General features: G+C 39.3%; 1 protein-coding gene and 1 pseudogene across 3 annotated transcripts in view; one reads left to right on the forward strand and one right to left on the reverse strand.

The window, feature by feature from the left end:
• The window catches only part of SUGCT (succinyl-CoA:glutarate-CoA transferase), an 841,499-nt gene that overhangs the window by 663,812 nt on the left and 160,532 nt on the right, over positions 1–17,155 (reverse strand). The window lies entirely within an intron of this gene.
• On the forward strand, positions 13,637–14,139 carry LOC148092237 (zinc finger protein 41 homolog; annotated as a pseudogene).

Genomic DNA, 17,155 nt, shown 5'->3' on the forward strand with positions numbered 1-17,155 from the left:
CTGATTGGGAACAGACCTAAGGAACTCAGCTCAAACTTAAGTTTGCATGATAAGCATATTCTTTTCACACTTCCCTGTCCCCTCCTCCCACCAACACACAAAAAATGCATTGGTCAAATATAAAGGCCATCTTTACTAATTTGGGAGTCACTTCACAGGAACAGAAACAATGAGAATATTCCACTATATATACAAACACCTGGTCAACCTCTTCTATGTTCTAATACATCTCATCAGAGATTAAAATCAAGTAAACTGATTTTAGAACATCACTAACTTTTATCACATTCAGAACTCATCAAAAATTGACCACGTGGCACTATCTAGATGGATTTTAGGATCTAAGCTGAAAATTGTAGATGTGTGGGTCTTTTCAACATCACCTCTAAAAGACCTCAAAGGTACGCCCACATAATCAGCCTTTGATGATATGCTGTATCATATATCCATATTCGCACATGTCCTTAATTTGGCACATTTGCATATGATCTGAATTCTAACATATCCACAAACATATTTTTATATGCTAGAAGACTGTAATATGATAGAATCCTTAAGAAGCCGTTTTGCTTTGTTCTGTCAATTCTCATATTCATCAGACAATGATCATTCTCTTAGCCACATCCTCCACCTACTCCTTAACCACACTGGAGGGCCAGACAGTTCCAAAGAGGACATAATCTTTGAGTCTTTTTGACTCTTCAGCAGTTTGGTGAAAAGAAATTGGGATTCTGGGTCAAAAGGCATGAATCCCAGTCTCAGCTTAGACCCTCACTACAAAGTCCTGATCCCTGAGTCAAGTTTGCAAAACATCACCAACCTCCTCATAGCCTGGTGTGTATGACTACAGAATAACATTATAAAAGTGTTTTCAAAATACTCCAAAGTATGAATAATGAAAATTATCATTAAAAAAAAAATTATCAAAGCCAATACAGATCAAACAGCTAACATAGAGTTTTACTATACAGTAATTTATAACTTCTATATATTAGATTAGTGTTTTCCATCTTTCACTGATACAAATAATAATAATCCATCTAGGAAAAACAAATCCCACAAATGGCAAATCTGGTTAATCTGCTTTAGAAATTTCAAGTATATTTATTACTTTTATTAATCAAAGACAAATTTCTGAACTGTACATTTTTTACCTTTTTCAAATATTAGACACAAATTAAAACACTGTTGTTTTAGAAAAATACCAGTGGAATCACAGATTAAACATCTGCAGTTTGATTATAAAGTAGCAAAATTTAATTTCTAATAAGATTTCTAAGGTAAGTATTATCGGTTTATCTCCAGAGGTTGTAAACCGGCAGCTCATGAGCATGATTCAGCTGATTAATGTGTTTTGTTTGGCCTACACAGAATTTCAAAAATTGAAAAGTTTTATAAAAATTCAGATTTCTTGGTTCAAAATTGAAATTCTGGCTACACTGAGTTAGTGGTGTAGGGAGCTAGCTTTTAATGGCTCACAAAAACCCACTGTTAATATTTCTTCCAAACATGTTTAGTGACAATCACATTAGAAGTTTGAAATTAGCTATATGGGAATATTTACACCATGAGAATTGGCAAATGCTACAAATGGTTTAGTCATACTCTTTAAAAAAAAAAAAAAAGAAAAGAAAAATTTGAAAAATAACAAAGAAAAAAATCCAAGCCACTGTGCTTGCTTGATACTTAAAAACAAAGACCAGGCTTAAATTCAACACTGTTGGACATATCAAAATACCATCTTTAGATTCCTTTTTCTCCATTTTCTAACCATTATGTTATTTAAGCAAAAAAATAATGTAACGTATTTCAAGTCAGAAATTGAGCAGTTAGCAAAAATTGATTTTTTAAGTTAAGGCTTATTTAATTACATAGTCTTCAGAAACAAAATATGAAAAACTCAGAATTTTTATTTATAGCGGGAAAATAGTCATTGCTTTTCAAAACTATGAAGGCTTCTGGTTTGTCTAAAGACCATATATAACTATTTGATGGAGATCTTCAAAATCTGGGCAGAAACATTCCTACAAAAGAAAAACCTCTGATTAAATGACTCTATCAATAAGAATGTCTGACTGAACATGAAACCAGATATGATAGTAATGAGCAATATTCCCTTTCATGTCACATTATATGATTTTTTTTTCCTCAGGTGAGCTAAGAGCTGGTTTTTATTTTACTTTTTAATTGATCATCATTGTTGAAAGTATTACAGATGTCCTCTTTTTTTTGAAATTGCTAAGACAATAACACTTTTATTTATCACTCCCTCCTTTGTGGTATGAACATCATAAACCTACCTGCTAGAAAAAAAGCATTTTCCACAAACCACTTCCAAGGTCCCAAGAACAAAGAGAGAGGACAAAATTTGGGAAAGGACACATACCCATGGAAGTTCCTAAAACAGTTCACATCAAAGGTTTGCATTTCTAGATACTGTCCCAGCAGTAATCATGACCATACCACAAGGAAGGAGCCACATGAGCATTTGTCAGGAGTGTCTACCTCAATCTACCACTCTTAAATTCCATCTTCCCTCCTCTACCTCCCACTAGATTTCTTTTCAGTCTCAGACCTACTTTATTATGATTACTGGTCTTTTCTTGTTTTCAAAATGCTCAAAAACAACAAGTACTTGGAATTCTACTATAGCCCCCAAACTATAACAAGGTCAATTTTACTGTAGCAAGAAAACAAGGAGATTAAAGAAACGGGATGGAAGGAATGAGGAAGGGAGGGAGGGAAGAAGAGAAGGGGCAAAGAAAAGAACAGAAAACATGTTTTGAAAGAAAGCATGAAAGAAAGGGAACATGTTTAAGAAAGAGAAGGAGAAAAGCAACTGTCATGAGTCCTTTTAGATTGCTTTTAACATAAAATTTGGAGCAGAGGTAGAATTCAAATATTGTTATTGATCACCTTGAAAATAAATTTAGCCTCTGATTTTCTACATGGTCCCATGTACATGGGACATTCTAGAGTGTACATGGGAAAGCTCAGGAAATGATACATCAAAGTCAAGAGAAGTTTGTCAATATTACCAAAATCAGTAACAAAACAAAAAAAGAGAAACAGCAAAAAGTACAAGAGTTTACCTGTATTCAGTAATATGTACTAGTTGCACTGATTTATGTGGAAATTTGTTTCACTGATTTTCACCAATGAAATGCTAAAGGCCTGTACCTGTTACTTCAACAGTTCTTTTAGTAAAAGAGTTCAAAGTCAGCCAGAGTACTTTTACTGTAATTAACCAGCAAATAAGTATTTTCAGGACTTACAAAAAGTTATCTCCATTCTCTACCTAGTCTAAGCACCAGCAAGCACCCATGGGCCTCATATGCATATTTACAATAAGCAGTAAATATGTCATCAGTATTTTTAACTTAATTTTGTTTGAGGCATTTTAACACACTCCCTCAACTTAAAAAGCAGTAGCAAAGTAAGGTTATTTTTAATGTTTATATTCTAAATAATTGCTGCAACTAATATACTCCTAGGTCAGTACATACAGGGTTAAGGGATGTAGTAATAAGGTGAGAGTGTGCTGAAGAGTGGTGGGATGAAAAGAACAATAAAGGAGAAACTAAAGTGGAGACAATGGTAAAAATAATATTATAATGACTATATTATATATAATTATAATTATTATTATATTAATAAAATTAATAATAATAATGAAAGCTAACACTTATTTAATGCTTACTATGTAATGGGCACTTTTGTAAGCACTTTACATATGTAAATGTATTTTAATCCTCAAAGCAATTTTAGGAGGCAAACACTGTTATTATCCCCATTTAATGAATGAGAAAACTGAGGCATTGAGCCATTTCAAGACTTGCCCAAGGGCTTCAACTACTTAGGAGCATATTAAGGGTTTAAATCTCAGCAGTCTAGCTCTAGAGTCCATGCTCCTAACCACTTCCCTATTGGCCTAAATAAGGGTTACCAAACGGAAAGAAGTTAATTCCACAATTACCTTAAAATTAAGTTTGTGGGGTTCTCTTAGAAAAAAAAAACAAAAAAAAAAAACTGAGGTTCTTTTTCCTTTACAGAAAAAAAATATATTTTGCATGCATATTAAAATATTCTAACTAATAAACACAATATAAATTGCAATGTGTACTTAGAAACAGGTAACAAGTACAATTACAAACACTAGAAATGGATATTAAAAAATTCTTCTCCAGAAACATGGAGCACAATATTTTAACCACCCAAGAGATCCTATTTCTAGTACAGCTCATGGACCCACAGTGCCATCCAGTGATATACTAGGTGAATCATGTGGACATCCTCTTCTGCAAGTTACCACAGTCTTTTCTATAACTAATTCAGGATTTTCACATAAAAAAAGGAAACAAACATTAATAATAGCCTACCTTTTCTTTTACTATGACTTTTACCAAATTACCCTTAACATTTAAATTTCCCCCACTATTTTTTTTAAACACATGACTTTATTAAGACCAATCCAAACTATTAACTTGAGGGGTAAGAGAGGTTGCTATTAATTTACTACAGTACTTTATTTCCTCAAGAAATCATTCTAACCATTAATAGCATTTTAGTCACCCACTGAGGATATAATATTGTCACCATATAGGGTACTCCAGTGCTTCGCAGTATAACCTTTGAGTAGTGGATCCAGAAGCAGTCAATGAGGAGGGCTGAAACACCTGCTCCAAAAAGCAAAGCAAATTGTGGGTAATTCCCCATCACCAGTACCTGCACTATAGAACCTCTGAAAGGAAACAGGTGCAGCAATTAAGCACATGGTGGAGACACCTGGTGGTGTAGAAAGGAGAGCTGGGCAAGCATCAAACAAGGCAAAATTTATCTGTAGAGCTAAGGTGGGTTGTTGTTTTCTTAATTCTCATACAAGGAATGTTTACATTGTGACTTAACTGAATTCTAAAGTTTAGTTTTCATCCAAAACCATAATATTATAGCTAATTATATCACCAAGACAAAATGATTATATATGCACCTGGAAGGAATTCATAAAGATCCATCAGTGAGTTATTTTAATAAGATTTTTTTCCTGAAATATTCATCAAACTTTTAGTAGTAGTTATTGCTAAAGAGTAGAATTACAAAAAAAAAAAATGGTTTCTAAGGTACATATTTGTATATTTTTGGCATTTTTTCCCTGAACATGTATTTCTTTTGTTAAAAGTATAGAAAAGTCCTGTGTTCCACTCCATTAAAGTCATTAGGAAGAAACACAGCAATAAAATACTTGTCTCTGTTTTCTATACATAGCTTATACAGTTCAATTGTTATGTAATTGATATTTTAACATACAAGAATAAAACACAATTTTTCCTTAAATTAACAAATGCCCTTCACCACAGAACTTCTTACAAATCTATTTTGTTAAAATATATTTTCCAGTTAGCAGCTAAGCCAGCTTTTAAATTCTTTCATTTTTAAAATGCCATTATTGATAAAATGTCTGGAGGAGTAAATATGATTTAAAAGACAAATATGTGAACTGTGGTCACCAATACGTGAGAAGTAGAGTCTGACTTGAGGTTCATGTCTGTGGCTGCTGGAATGTCCCTCTCTACAGATGTTTCCCTTCAAGTCAAGGGTTCATTATGAAGACTTCCCACACTCCTAAAGACTGCAAATCATACTGACCAGTCAGCTGCTGATTTTCAGTTAGTCCATATCATCACTGCCTAAAGTTAGGTGTACCATACAGTCATAAAGCCTTAAGGTCCTTTCTAACCACTCTATGTTCTTTTAGTTCTTTTTGTTTCCTACCCAGCTAAAAGTCCCATGGAGCTTCAGTAGAGCAAAGACCTAAAAGACACATTGATGTCCATAACTAAACTCACAGGCCAGCCAAAAAAGTTGCTACATGTATGAGTTGAGTCTTGATTAAAAACTATTTGGGGGAACTTTAATGCCATTTAAGAGTATCAAGATGATAGATAATACATGGAAGAAATATGTAGTAGGTTTACTTTAAGACACACCTTCTTTTTAAATTATGACCCACAGATCTACTATATCAGGGTCACCTTGGTGCTGCTTAAAAATGTAGGCTCCAGAGTCTTGCCTTGGACCCACTGGATCTGACGAATAAGAGTGTGAGGTCAGAGAATCTGCTGTTTGCTATTAAAAAAAAAAAAAAAAAAATTGCCTGGGTGGGCGTAGCTCAGCAGTTGAGCATCAACCTAGGATCCAGGAGATTGCGGTTTGATTCCTGGTCAGGGCACATGCCCAGGTTGTGGACTTGATCCCCAGTCGGGGCCGTGTAAGAGGCAGCCAATCAATGACTCTCTCATCATTGATGTTTCTATCTCTCTTCTCTCTCTCCCTTCCTCTCTCTGAAATCATTAAAGATATATCTTTAAAAAAAGTTAAAAAAAAATCATCTCCCTATTAGAATAACCAAAATCCATAACACTGACAATACCAAATGCTGGAGAGGATGTGGAGCACCAGGAACTCTCATTCATTATTAAGGGAATGCAAATCACTATGGAAGGCATTTTGTCAGTTTCCTACAAAACTAAATATAATCTTACCATATGGTCCAGCAATTGCACACTTTGGTATTTACACAAAGAGTTGAAAACTTACATCCACTCAAAAAACTGCATGTTTATAATTATAATGCCTTTATTCATAACTGCCAAAACAGCTTTATTATAACTGCCAAAACTTTGGTTTTTCATAATTACCAAAACTGTAGTACATCCAGATAATAGAAAATTACTCAGTGCTAAAAAGAAATGCACTATCAAACCATGAAAAGACATGAAAAAACTTAAATGCATATTATTAAGTGAAAAAAAAGCCAATCTAAAAGGCTATATACTGTATGATTCCATCCTAGAAAAGGCAAAAACTCTGGAGACAAGGAAAAGATCAGTGGTTGCGGGGCAGTAGGGGTGTGGGGAATGAACAGGCAAACACAGAGGATTTTTAGGGCATTGAAAATATGATATAATAATGGAAATAAATCATTATACTTTTATCCAAACCCACAGAAGGTATAACACCAAAAGTGAACCCTAAGTTAAACTATGAACTTTGAGCGATTCTGATGTGTCAATGTAGATTCATCCTTGGTAAAAAATGTACCAAGTGATGCATGATGTTGATAATGGCGTTGGAGCAGGGAATATGTCAGAAGTTTCTGTACCTTCTCTCTATTTCATTGTAAACTTAAAATTGCTCTAAAAAATAAGTTAAAACAAAACTCCCTGGTAATTTTCATACATCATAACTTTGGGAATCATTTGTGGAACAGCAGTTCTCAAACACTGCTGAACATCAGAATCATCTGAAGAGCTTTTATAAATCCCAATGCCCAGGCCACACCCCATACCAATTAAACCAGAACCTGGGGATGGAACACAGGTAGCAGTTTTTGTAACTTCCCAGGTGATTTCAATGTGCAACGAAGTTTGAGTACTGGTTATAAAGACTCAACATACATCTCAGAGACAAAATACAATCTTTCTGGGTGCCAGGCATACTTAACTTGAGATTTTTAACAATAACAACAAAAATGTTTAATACCCAGTTAGTTAGTCATGGTGGTAACTAGTAAGAACTAATAAGCTGCCATGAAAAGAATCATTAATCATGATTTAAACAAGGAAAAGTTCTCATTACTAATATGACAACATACCAAAAGGGGGGATAACAGTTTGAGTAAAATGAAAAGAAAACATATTAAGTCTAACCTTCAATGACAGAAAACTTATGCTTTAAGTATTAAAATTAGTCTCATTACATAATTTGATGAAGTTACCAATATTGTACATTTTTTTCATACTGTTACAAACCAAAGTGCAACAGTTTGAGGATACTTAGAAGATGCTGAAGCAGAATGGGTATCAAAACAAACTAGATTTTCAATAAGGTACCAATGTCAAAGAAATAAAATGATTCAGTGAGCAGATCTAAGTCTTTTGGTCTTCCTTCAGAGGCTTACATGATTAATGTGCTATTAAACTTGAAACAACATATAGCAACACAATAAACCTGAAAGTATTTAAAAAGCGTGTCTTTACTCAAGGAAGTACAAATTTCAGACTCAAACTGGGACTACAGATTGAACAGAAGACAAAAGGAGAATGTACTCATTTTACTCATTTGTGGTGTATCTTGAGTTCAATAGAATAAAAAATATAAAAGAATTACAGAGCTATTTGGTAGAAAGGAAGTCATCATTTCAAATAAGACTGAATGATTTACAAGATTCCAAATCCTGGTTTAAGTTTCTGCAGCTTCCTTTAGAGAAAACCACAGAATGTATCTGTATTATCATCTAATTCTATAAGTGTAATTCAGTTTCAGGAAGAATTGATTGAACTGAAAAGAAACTATGCCACCAATATGACAGTGTTCCTGGAACTTTAAAGCTACCCTGAAATTTCTGGCAGTCGCTTCTCAGCAGTGTTTTGGTCCTCTGCCTCTATGAAAATCCATCTTAAAATATAAAATTGCTAACATTAAAAATCAGTGATGTAAAGCTTGAATCAGAATCATCATAGCTTATCACTTGCACAGAACATAAGTTCTTTTACACTGACAAAAATTTACATATAAAACCAAACTTTCTATAGCCACTTCTGACTGCTAAGGTGATGAAGCAGTTTCCTATTGCTGCTATTACATATTACCCAAAATTTAGTGGCTTAATTTTTTCCTTTACAGTACTTGAGGTCAGAAGTCTAAAATCTCCCTCACTGGGCTAATGTCAAGGGGTCAGCAAAGCTGGTTCATTCTGGAGCCTCTCAGGTGAGAACCTATTTCCTTGACCCTTTAGATTCTAGAGGCTCATCTGCATTTCTTAGGTGCATGGCCCTTTTCCTCACTAACTCTCTCTACCTTCTTGCTACCATTGTTACATCTCAAACTACTGACTCTGATCTTCCTGCCTCTCTCTTAAAAAGACCCTTGTACTTACATTAGGCTCACCCAGTTCCAGGATAATCTTCCCATCTCAAAATCCTTAACTTAGTTACATCTACAAAGTTCCCTTTGCCATGTAAGGTAACATATTCAAAGGTCCTGAGGATAAGAATCATTGGCATCATTCAGGGCCATTATTTGGTTTAGCACAGATAGTAACACGGAAGGAGTAGAGATTGGACATAATCATGGTGAAACATTACTTTTCATTTTCAACACAAGTGGGGAAGAAAGAAAAAAAACACTGGAATTTCAATGCACCTCCCATTCTTCTGTGTTCAAAGTCTGTTCTGGTCATTGTAATAGCCACGAACCACATGGGACTAATAAGCCCCTGAGAAGGGTATGCCAAATTAAGGTATGCTGGAGGTATAAAGTACATGTTAAATGTGAAAGATACTGTAGAAAAAATGTAAAATATCCTCTTATTAATTTTATATCAATTTTCTAACTTCCACTCAAGATGGCAGTCAGTAAACATTGTGGTTCACCTCCTCCCATGACCACATCAAAATTACAACTAAATTATAGAACACTACCCTTGAGAACCACATGAAGACTAGTGGAACAGAAGTCCTATAACTAAGGATATAAAGAGAAAGCCAAGTAGAGACTAGAAAGAGGGGCAGAGACTTGGAATGAGCACGTCCAACACCCACTTGTGGCAGTCAAGAGTCTAGAGGGAAATCTTGGCTGAAGAAATCCCCCCTGAGGTGAGAGGGGTCCCAGGCCCACATTAGGTTTCCCAGCCCAGAGCATTAGTGAGGGAAAGAGGAGTCCCCACAACATCTGACTGTAAAAATCAACAAGGACTCCATCCTAGTGAGATGGAGGGCAGCTGTAGACCTAGGTGTCCTCTTAAGTACAGACTTAAGAGCTCAAGTACAGTCTCCTTCCCTCATACACAGTCACTAAGCTCCAGCAAAGGGACAGTAGCTCAAAAAGCATCAAGGACATAAGGGGGGAAAACTGAAATGTCTGGCTTCCGGGTGAGGGCTGAAAAGGCAGCTCTCTTGGGACAGAAGTGCTACCAGGCACCATAGTTCCTTTGTTGATTACTGCCGCCCCCCCCCCCCCCCCCCCCCCGCTCCAGCCAGCAGGCATAAGTGCTGGCAGGAGCCACTGTTCCTTTGTTGAGCCCTCCTGCTACACGGCCAGCAGAAGCAAGAGGGTACCAAATGGCCTGGCTGGGCCTGGCTCAGTGGTTGAGCATCAACCTAGGATCCAGGAGATTGAGGTTTGATTCCTAGTCAGGGCACATGCCTGGGTTGCCGGCTCAATCCCCAGTTGGGGGCGTGCAGGAGGCAGCCGATCAATGATGACTCTCTCATCATTGATGTTTCTATCTCTTCCTCTCCCTTCCTCTCTCTGAAATCAATAGAGATACATAAAAAAAAAAAAAAAAGTACCAAATGTGAGTCTCTAACAACCTGCTAACTGCTCTGGTGATTACTGGAGGCTCCGCCCCACCCAAATCATACACAGGCCAAACCCCTTTCAGTGGTTGTTCAGAAGCAGATGGCCTCAGCTGGCACTGAGGACTCACCTAAATTCTCTCAAAGGTCCACAAACACCAAACAAGCAGCAGCTGACCTCAATGTGTCCTTTACCTCTCACTAAGTGGCGGCAAGCCTAGGACTACTGGCAGCTGGCCTAGGTTACCAGCATAGCTGCTCCCAAGCACCTCCAAGTGCAGTACAGGCAACCACCAACCACAGATCATTTTATATTTCCTACCAGGTAGTCCATACAGGGCATAAGCACCAACTGATCGTAATCTGTGCTCCAGCCCCACCCAAGAGGCCCTAGAACCAATACACCTGGTGGACAGCTACAGACCACACTAGAGCACCTCCCAATTAGCTCCACAAATGATGCACCCAGAGGATGGAATTCACTGGTAACAGCCCTGCTAAAGCAAATGCCACTCTGTAGGGTGAGCCTTCACACAACAGCCCCTCCACTATAGTCACAGCCCATCCTCACAAGTCAGTCAGAGAGTCAATTCCATCCACCAGCATGCCAACAGCAACCAAGGCTCAACTACAAGAGGGTACACACAACCCACACAAAAACACACCTGGAATACACGGCTGAGGTGAAAAATGAGGCTGCACACAACAAAACACCTACTACATAAGGCCACCCTGCCAAGTAGGGAAGATGCAGCATATCTACCTGATACATAGAAGCAAATAGAGAGGCAGCCAAAATGAGAAGAAAAAGAACCATGTCCCAAATGACGGACCAGGACAAACCTCCAGAAGAGGAACTAAACAAAGCGGAGGCAAGCAATCTACCAAATACAAGAGTTTAATACATTGGTTGTAAGGATACTCAATGAACTTAGAGGAAGAATAAATAAAATCAGTGAGAACTTAAACAAAGAGACAGAAACCATAAAATAGAAGTAGTCAAAAATAAAGAATACAATAACTGAAATTAAGAATCCATTGGACTGATGAACCTTTAGTCATACTCCTCAAGAAACAGAGAGGATCCAAATAAACAAAATCCGAAATGGAAGAGATGAAATAACAACTGACTCAACAAAAATACAAAGGATTGTGAGAAAATACTATAAACAACTATAGTATTTAGTTGTCTGCCAAAGCTGGACAACATGGACAAAATGGACAAATTCCTAGAAAAATACAACCTTCCAAAATTCAATCAGAAAGAGTCAGAAAACCTGAATAGGCTGAAAACTGCTGATGGAGTTGAAGCAGTAATAAAAAAACTTCCAGCACACAAAAGTCCTGGTCCAGATGGATTCACAGGGGAGTTTTACCAAACATTCGAAGAACTAACACCTATCCACCTCAAACTATTCTGAAAAACCCAACAGAAAGGAACACTTCCAAGCTCTTTTTACAAGGACAGCATTAGCCTAATTCCAAAACCAGATAAAGACACTACAAAGAAAGAAAATTATAGGCCAATATCCCTCATGGGCATAGATGATAAAATCCTCAATGAAATGTTAGTAAATTGGATCCAGCAATATATTAAAAAGATCATACACCATGACCAAGTGGGATTTTTACCAGGGATACAAGGATGGTACAATATTCACAAATCAATAGATGTGATACCTCACATAAATAAATTGAAAGACAAAAATTACATGATCATATAAATGGATGCAGAAAAAGTATTCCACAAAATCCAATGCACATTTTTGATAAAAATTCTCAGCAAAGTGGGAATAGAGGGATAATAACTCAACATAATAAAGGCCGTATACGACAAACCTACAGCCAACATTATACTTCATGGGCAAAAACTAAAACCATTTCCCCTAAGAACAGGAACAGCACAGGGGTGTCCACTTTCACCACTCTTATTCAACATAGTGCTGGAAGTCCTAGCCACAGTAATCAGACAAGAAGAAAACATGAAAGGCATCCAAATTGGAAAGGAGGAAATAAAACTGTCCTTATTCAAAGATGACAGGATACTGTACATAGAAAATTCTAAAGACTCCACCAAAAAATTACTAGATTTAATAAATGAATTCAGCAAGGTAGCAGGATACAAATTAACACCCAGAAAGCAAGGGCATTTTTATACACCAATAATGTATTCTCAGAAAGAGAAACTAAAAAAAAAAAAAAAAAAGTCCCATTTACCATTGCAACAAAAAAATTAAGATACTTAGGAATAAACTTAACTAAGGAGGTAAAAGACCTGTACTCAGGGAAATACAGAACATTGCAAAAGAGATAGAGGAAGATATAAACAAGTGGAACCCTAGTACACTGCTGGTGGGAATGCAGACTGGTGCAGCCACTATGGAAAGAGTATGGAGTTTCCTCAGAAAATTGAAAATGGAACTGCCATTTGACCCAATGATCCCATTTCTATGAATATATCCTAAGAAACCCAAAACACAAATCAGAAAGAACTTATGCTCCCTATGTTCATAGCAGCACAATTTACAATAGCTAAGATCTGGAAACAGCCCAAGTGCCCATCAGTAGTTGAGTGGATAAAAAAGCTGTGGTGCATTCACACCATGAAATACAATGCAGCTGTAAAGAAGAAGGATCTCTTACCCTTTGGCACAGCATGGATGGAACTGGAGAGTATTATGCTAAGTGAAATAACTCAGTCAGAGAAAGACAAGTATCACATGATCTCACTCATATGTGGAATATAATAAACAAAATAAATTGATGAACAAAACAGATCCAGAGATAAAACCATGGAACAGACTGAGGAATCTCAGATCATAGCACTATGGCACCTTTGAGGAAAAGAGCACCTTAACCAGAGTAGGCACATTGTATAATTATTTCGTAATATGTACAATTTTCAAGTAATGGGGGGACTTAACGAGCAGCTGTATTTTAATTGTGGCTATCTACTTTTCTTCTCACCCTCTGAGGGAATTGATGGGGAGAGATTAACCTAAGAGTTTATATGCATAACCCATGGACACAGACAATAGTATGGGGGCGGATGCGGGATGGAGGGGATCAATGGGGGGGAAAGGGGGACATTTGTAATACTTTCAACAATAAAGATGATTTTAAAAAACAAGAAAGAAAGAAATCTGTAAGGTGAAGAACTGTGCCCAGGCCTTTGTTCTTATCCCTTACTAGCTTCCCTTGGTCCTTCCTCTCCTGGGAACAGAGAAAGATGAAAAAGTCCATGGATAAAATGAAGACAGAGCCCAAAGGAAGATGCCAACATGAAAAAGGTGAGTACCAAGGAAGAAAAGGTGCCCAAGGGAAAGGGGCCCAAAAAGAGAGGTGCTCTGGCTCAAAAGCACAGTAAGGAGCCCAGCTTGAGTCCTGAAGATGAAGCACACATATTTGATGCCTTCATGCATCATTTAATGACTTTGAAGGGGGCCCCATATTCATTTGTTTTCAGAGAAAGAAACCCTACAAGTGCAGGGAGTGTGGAAGCATCTTTAACAAAAGATATATCCACCATCAGAGTTCACACTGGAGAGAAGCCATTCCAGTGCAATCGGTTGGGAAGGTGTTTCAATACAGCTCTGAAGTCACGAAACACCGGAGAATCCACATGAGAGAAAAACCCTTTAAATGCAGTGAGTGCAGGAAATCCTGTAACTGCAGCTCAAATCTCCTAAAACAGAAAACTCACACTGAAGAGAATTCATATGAATGTAAGGAATGTGGGAAAACTCTTACCTACAGCTTTTGTCTTATTCGCCATCAGAAATAGCCTCCTGGAAGAAACACTGAGAGCAAGGAAGCTGTGCACTCAGAACCTCTGGTATAGCCTCTGCCTGTCGTGTCCATTCTGGCTATGATCCTCTCACCTGCTCCTTCGAAGACATTGGTCCACAGTCTCTTAGCCCACTGGGTTCTGAGCCTGTCCCCATGCAGGCTGGCAGGAGGTCTGTGACCCTGAGCTAGACAGCAGTGCTTCTACAAGGATCAGAGTGCCCTCTGACAGGACCAAACTCCCGCTCTCCCCGCTCAGCTGGCTGCAGTGATAGTTCTTCTTGGGCTAGAGTACCAGTCCTTGAACTCAGCCCCTAATCCCCCAGGAACTGGACCCTCTATGTACCCTCCCTGCCCAGGCATCATCCCAAATAAGCAGCCTGACTTATCCAGATGGACCATTAGGGACATAGCTTCTCAATGCTGCCTGAGCTTCCTGCCCTGGCCACATGGTAGGGGGTCCCGGGATGCTGATGGCAGCTTCATCCAGCCAGCATCTGCCATACAAACCTTCAAACATGAGGCTGTGTGTCCTATCCCCCAAGGGCCAGTTCTCCATTCAGGGTCAACAGGACCAGTCCCCAGAAGGGGAATGACAGGTAGAGATTATTCTGGCAAATACCTCCCTACAGATTGTGCCACATAGGAACACAGCACCGCCCAGACAGCAGGTTTCCTCTGGCCTCTCCGGCAGCAGGCAGGTTGTGAAAGCAGATCACCAGCAAAGCAAGATGTTTCCAAGGAAATACACATAGAAAGGAACCTCAAAACTAACAAGAAAATTTCCACATTCCTGAGCACCAAGGAAGAACAGAGATGAAGAGAAGAAACCTCATCAGTCCAGCCTCTCAGGCTGAGGGACAAATGGGGACATGGGCATGAGGAGGGCTGACCCTGTAGAAAACCCACATTCAAGGGCAAGCCTGCAGACAGGGTGAGTAAGGGCAGTGTTTTATCTAAAAGGCCCTATGAAAACAGTGAAATGGGAGAACTGGAAATAACTGTGGGGGCCATCGTGTGGCTCTCAAACCTTTCAAAGGTTAAAACATTCACAGAGTGCAAACTTTCAGGAATGTCTTTTCTCATTTCATCCAGAAAGCACAGTCAGCTCTTCTTCAACTAGGAATCGGCTCTAGGTAGAAACACCACAGGCTGAGCATTTCCTCAGCAAAATGCCTTTTCAGAACCCAAAAACCTACACAGCACCTCCCTGCTGTTGCAGGAAGAGTTACAGCAATGACCCCAGACACACCTCAGGGTGCCTTGTCTCCATGCTGCAGGCTCCACATGGTCCAGCATGGAGAGCACAAGGATGGCTCCAGGGTGACCTGGCTCAGGGCGAACGCCACAGAGGACCTTGAACAGATACTGGGTTGCCTATGGGTACCCCAGAAGCTTGATGTTGATCATCCTTCATGCTGGCATTCTGTGAACCATGCCAGTGTCTGTCCCTACAGGCCTCATCCACCTGAATCTGAGGGAAGGTGGGAGCCAGCACTGTGGGGCAGCTGGCAGTAAGGGCCACAGAGCAGGTGTGACTCTGCATCCTCTCCCCAGGGCAGGGGCTGATCAGTGAGTGACTTTGGCCTGTAGTTGCTCTTGCACCAGAGTCCACTGCATTCCTGGGGAGGCTGTGGGCAACAAGATGCCACCTGGTCTTTATTTCCAATGACCTCTCATATCCATCCTCAACCAATTTTGGCACCAAGATGTGATCATTAGTTACCTCTGCAAGTGAGCTAGACTCTAAGACTTGCTAGAGAGTTGAGGTGACTAGGGGTGGGGCCCTGCTGCCTCAGAACCAGGAAGAAAGGCGATGGGGCAGGGGATACTTGGACATTTGCTCTGGAGCAGAACAGAGAGGGTTCTCAGTGAGTCAGAATGGAGGAGTAAAGGGAATGTTTCCAAGGCCCAAAGAAGCTGTATTGGGACCAGAGAAGGAACGGGCTGGGGGCCAGGATGGCTTCAGGTCCAGTTCCCAGGGAACTTTGTGCACCCAACTTGAAGTTTTCTGTCTCCTGGTTTTCTCCTCACAAACTCCAGCCACCTGCTGGGTGGACTGATGGGAAGCCCTTTTCTTGACCAGAGTCCTGCCATGATCCAGGCTTGGCCAAGGGGCCGGGCTGACATTGTTGCCCAAAGTTGCCTGCAAACCCCATAGACATGGGTTCCTGAGGCCTGAAATCACTTTCCCCTAGGGGCTAGCACCAAGATGTCTCAGCCCCAATGCATACCTTGGTCTCAACACTGAGTGTGCCCAGCACCAGCAACATGCAGCGCTCCACAGGAGCTTCAGTCATAACATGTGTGCCCCCATCACTGCAGCCTTACCTACATGGTATTCTGGTTTTGTTTGTTTTTAGTGTCTGTGAATCTTGATTTTAGTATGTTTGCTTCCTGGTAAGCTTCAGCACTGGGTATACTGGTGTTCCCCATACATCCCCCTGGAAAGTGCAGATCATGCCCATGTACTTGGTGGCTTGGAGTAGCAGTGGGCCCTAAAAGCTCTCGCACGCAATTGGTGTTCTTGGGCCTGTGGAGGTGCAGACACTCACTAGTCTGGTGTTTCCCACAGCTATTTTTATTGTCCAGAAATTTAACTTTCCAACTAAAGTTATTGAACTTTTATTTTGTAATCCCTACACTCCTTCAGTTCTTATTAAGCATCTGTTCTCTATATCTGGGGTGGATATTCCCTTTACTTTCTACTGGTTTCTACTAGTGTCCATGTGCTCTCCTAATCCAGACAATGCCCCACTGGTTCCTACTTACTCCCAGCTGCCTCCCACACTCTTTACAATGCCTCCTGTCCTGCTGCCTGTTGGTACCTGTTTTCTCCTGTAATAAACATCTGTCCTTACCCATAAAAAATACATATATATATACACACATGAAATTAAGGCATTCCTAGATAAACAAAAAAATGAAAGAATTTGTTGCAAGCAAACCTGCTCCACGAGAAATGCCAAAGGGAATCCTTTAGGCTGAAATTACAAAAACCACTGGACAGTAAC

This window comes from Miniopterus natalensis, chromosome 10 (genome assembly GCF_054644295.1).
Source record: "Miniopterus natalensis isolate mMinNat1 chromosome 10, mMinNat1.hap1, whole genome shotgun sequence".
Classification (NCBI taxonomy): domain Eukaryota; kingdom Metazoa; phylum Chordata; class Mammalia; order Chiroptera; family Miniopteridae; genus Miniopterus; species Miniopterus natalensis.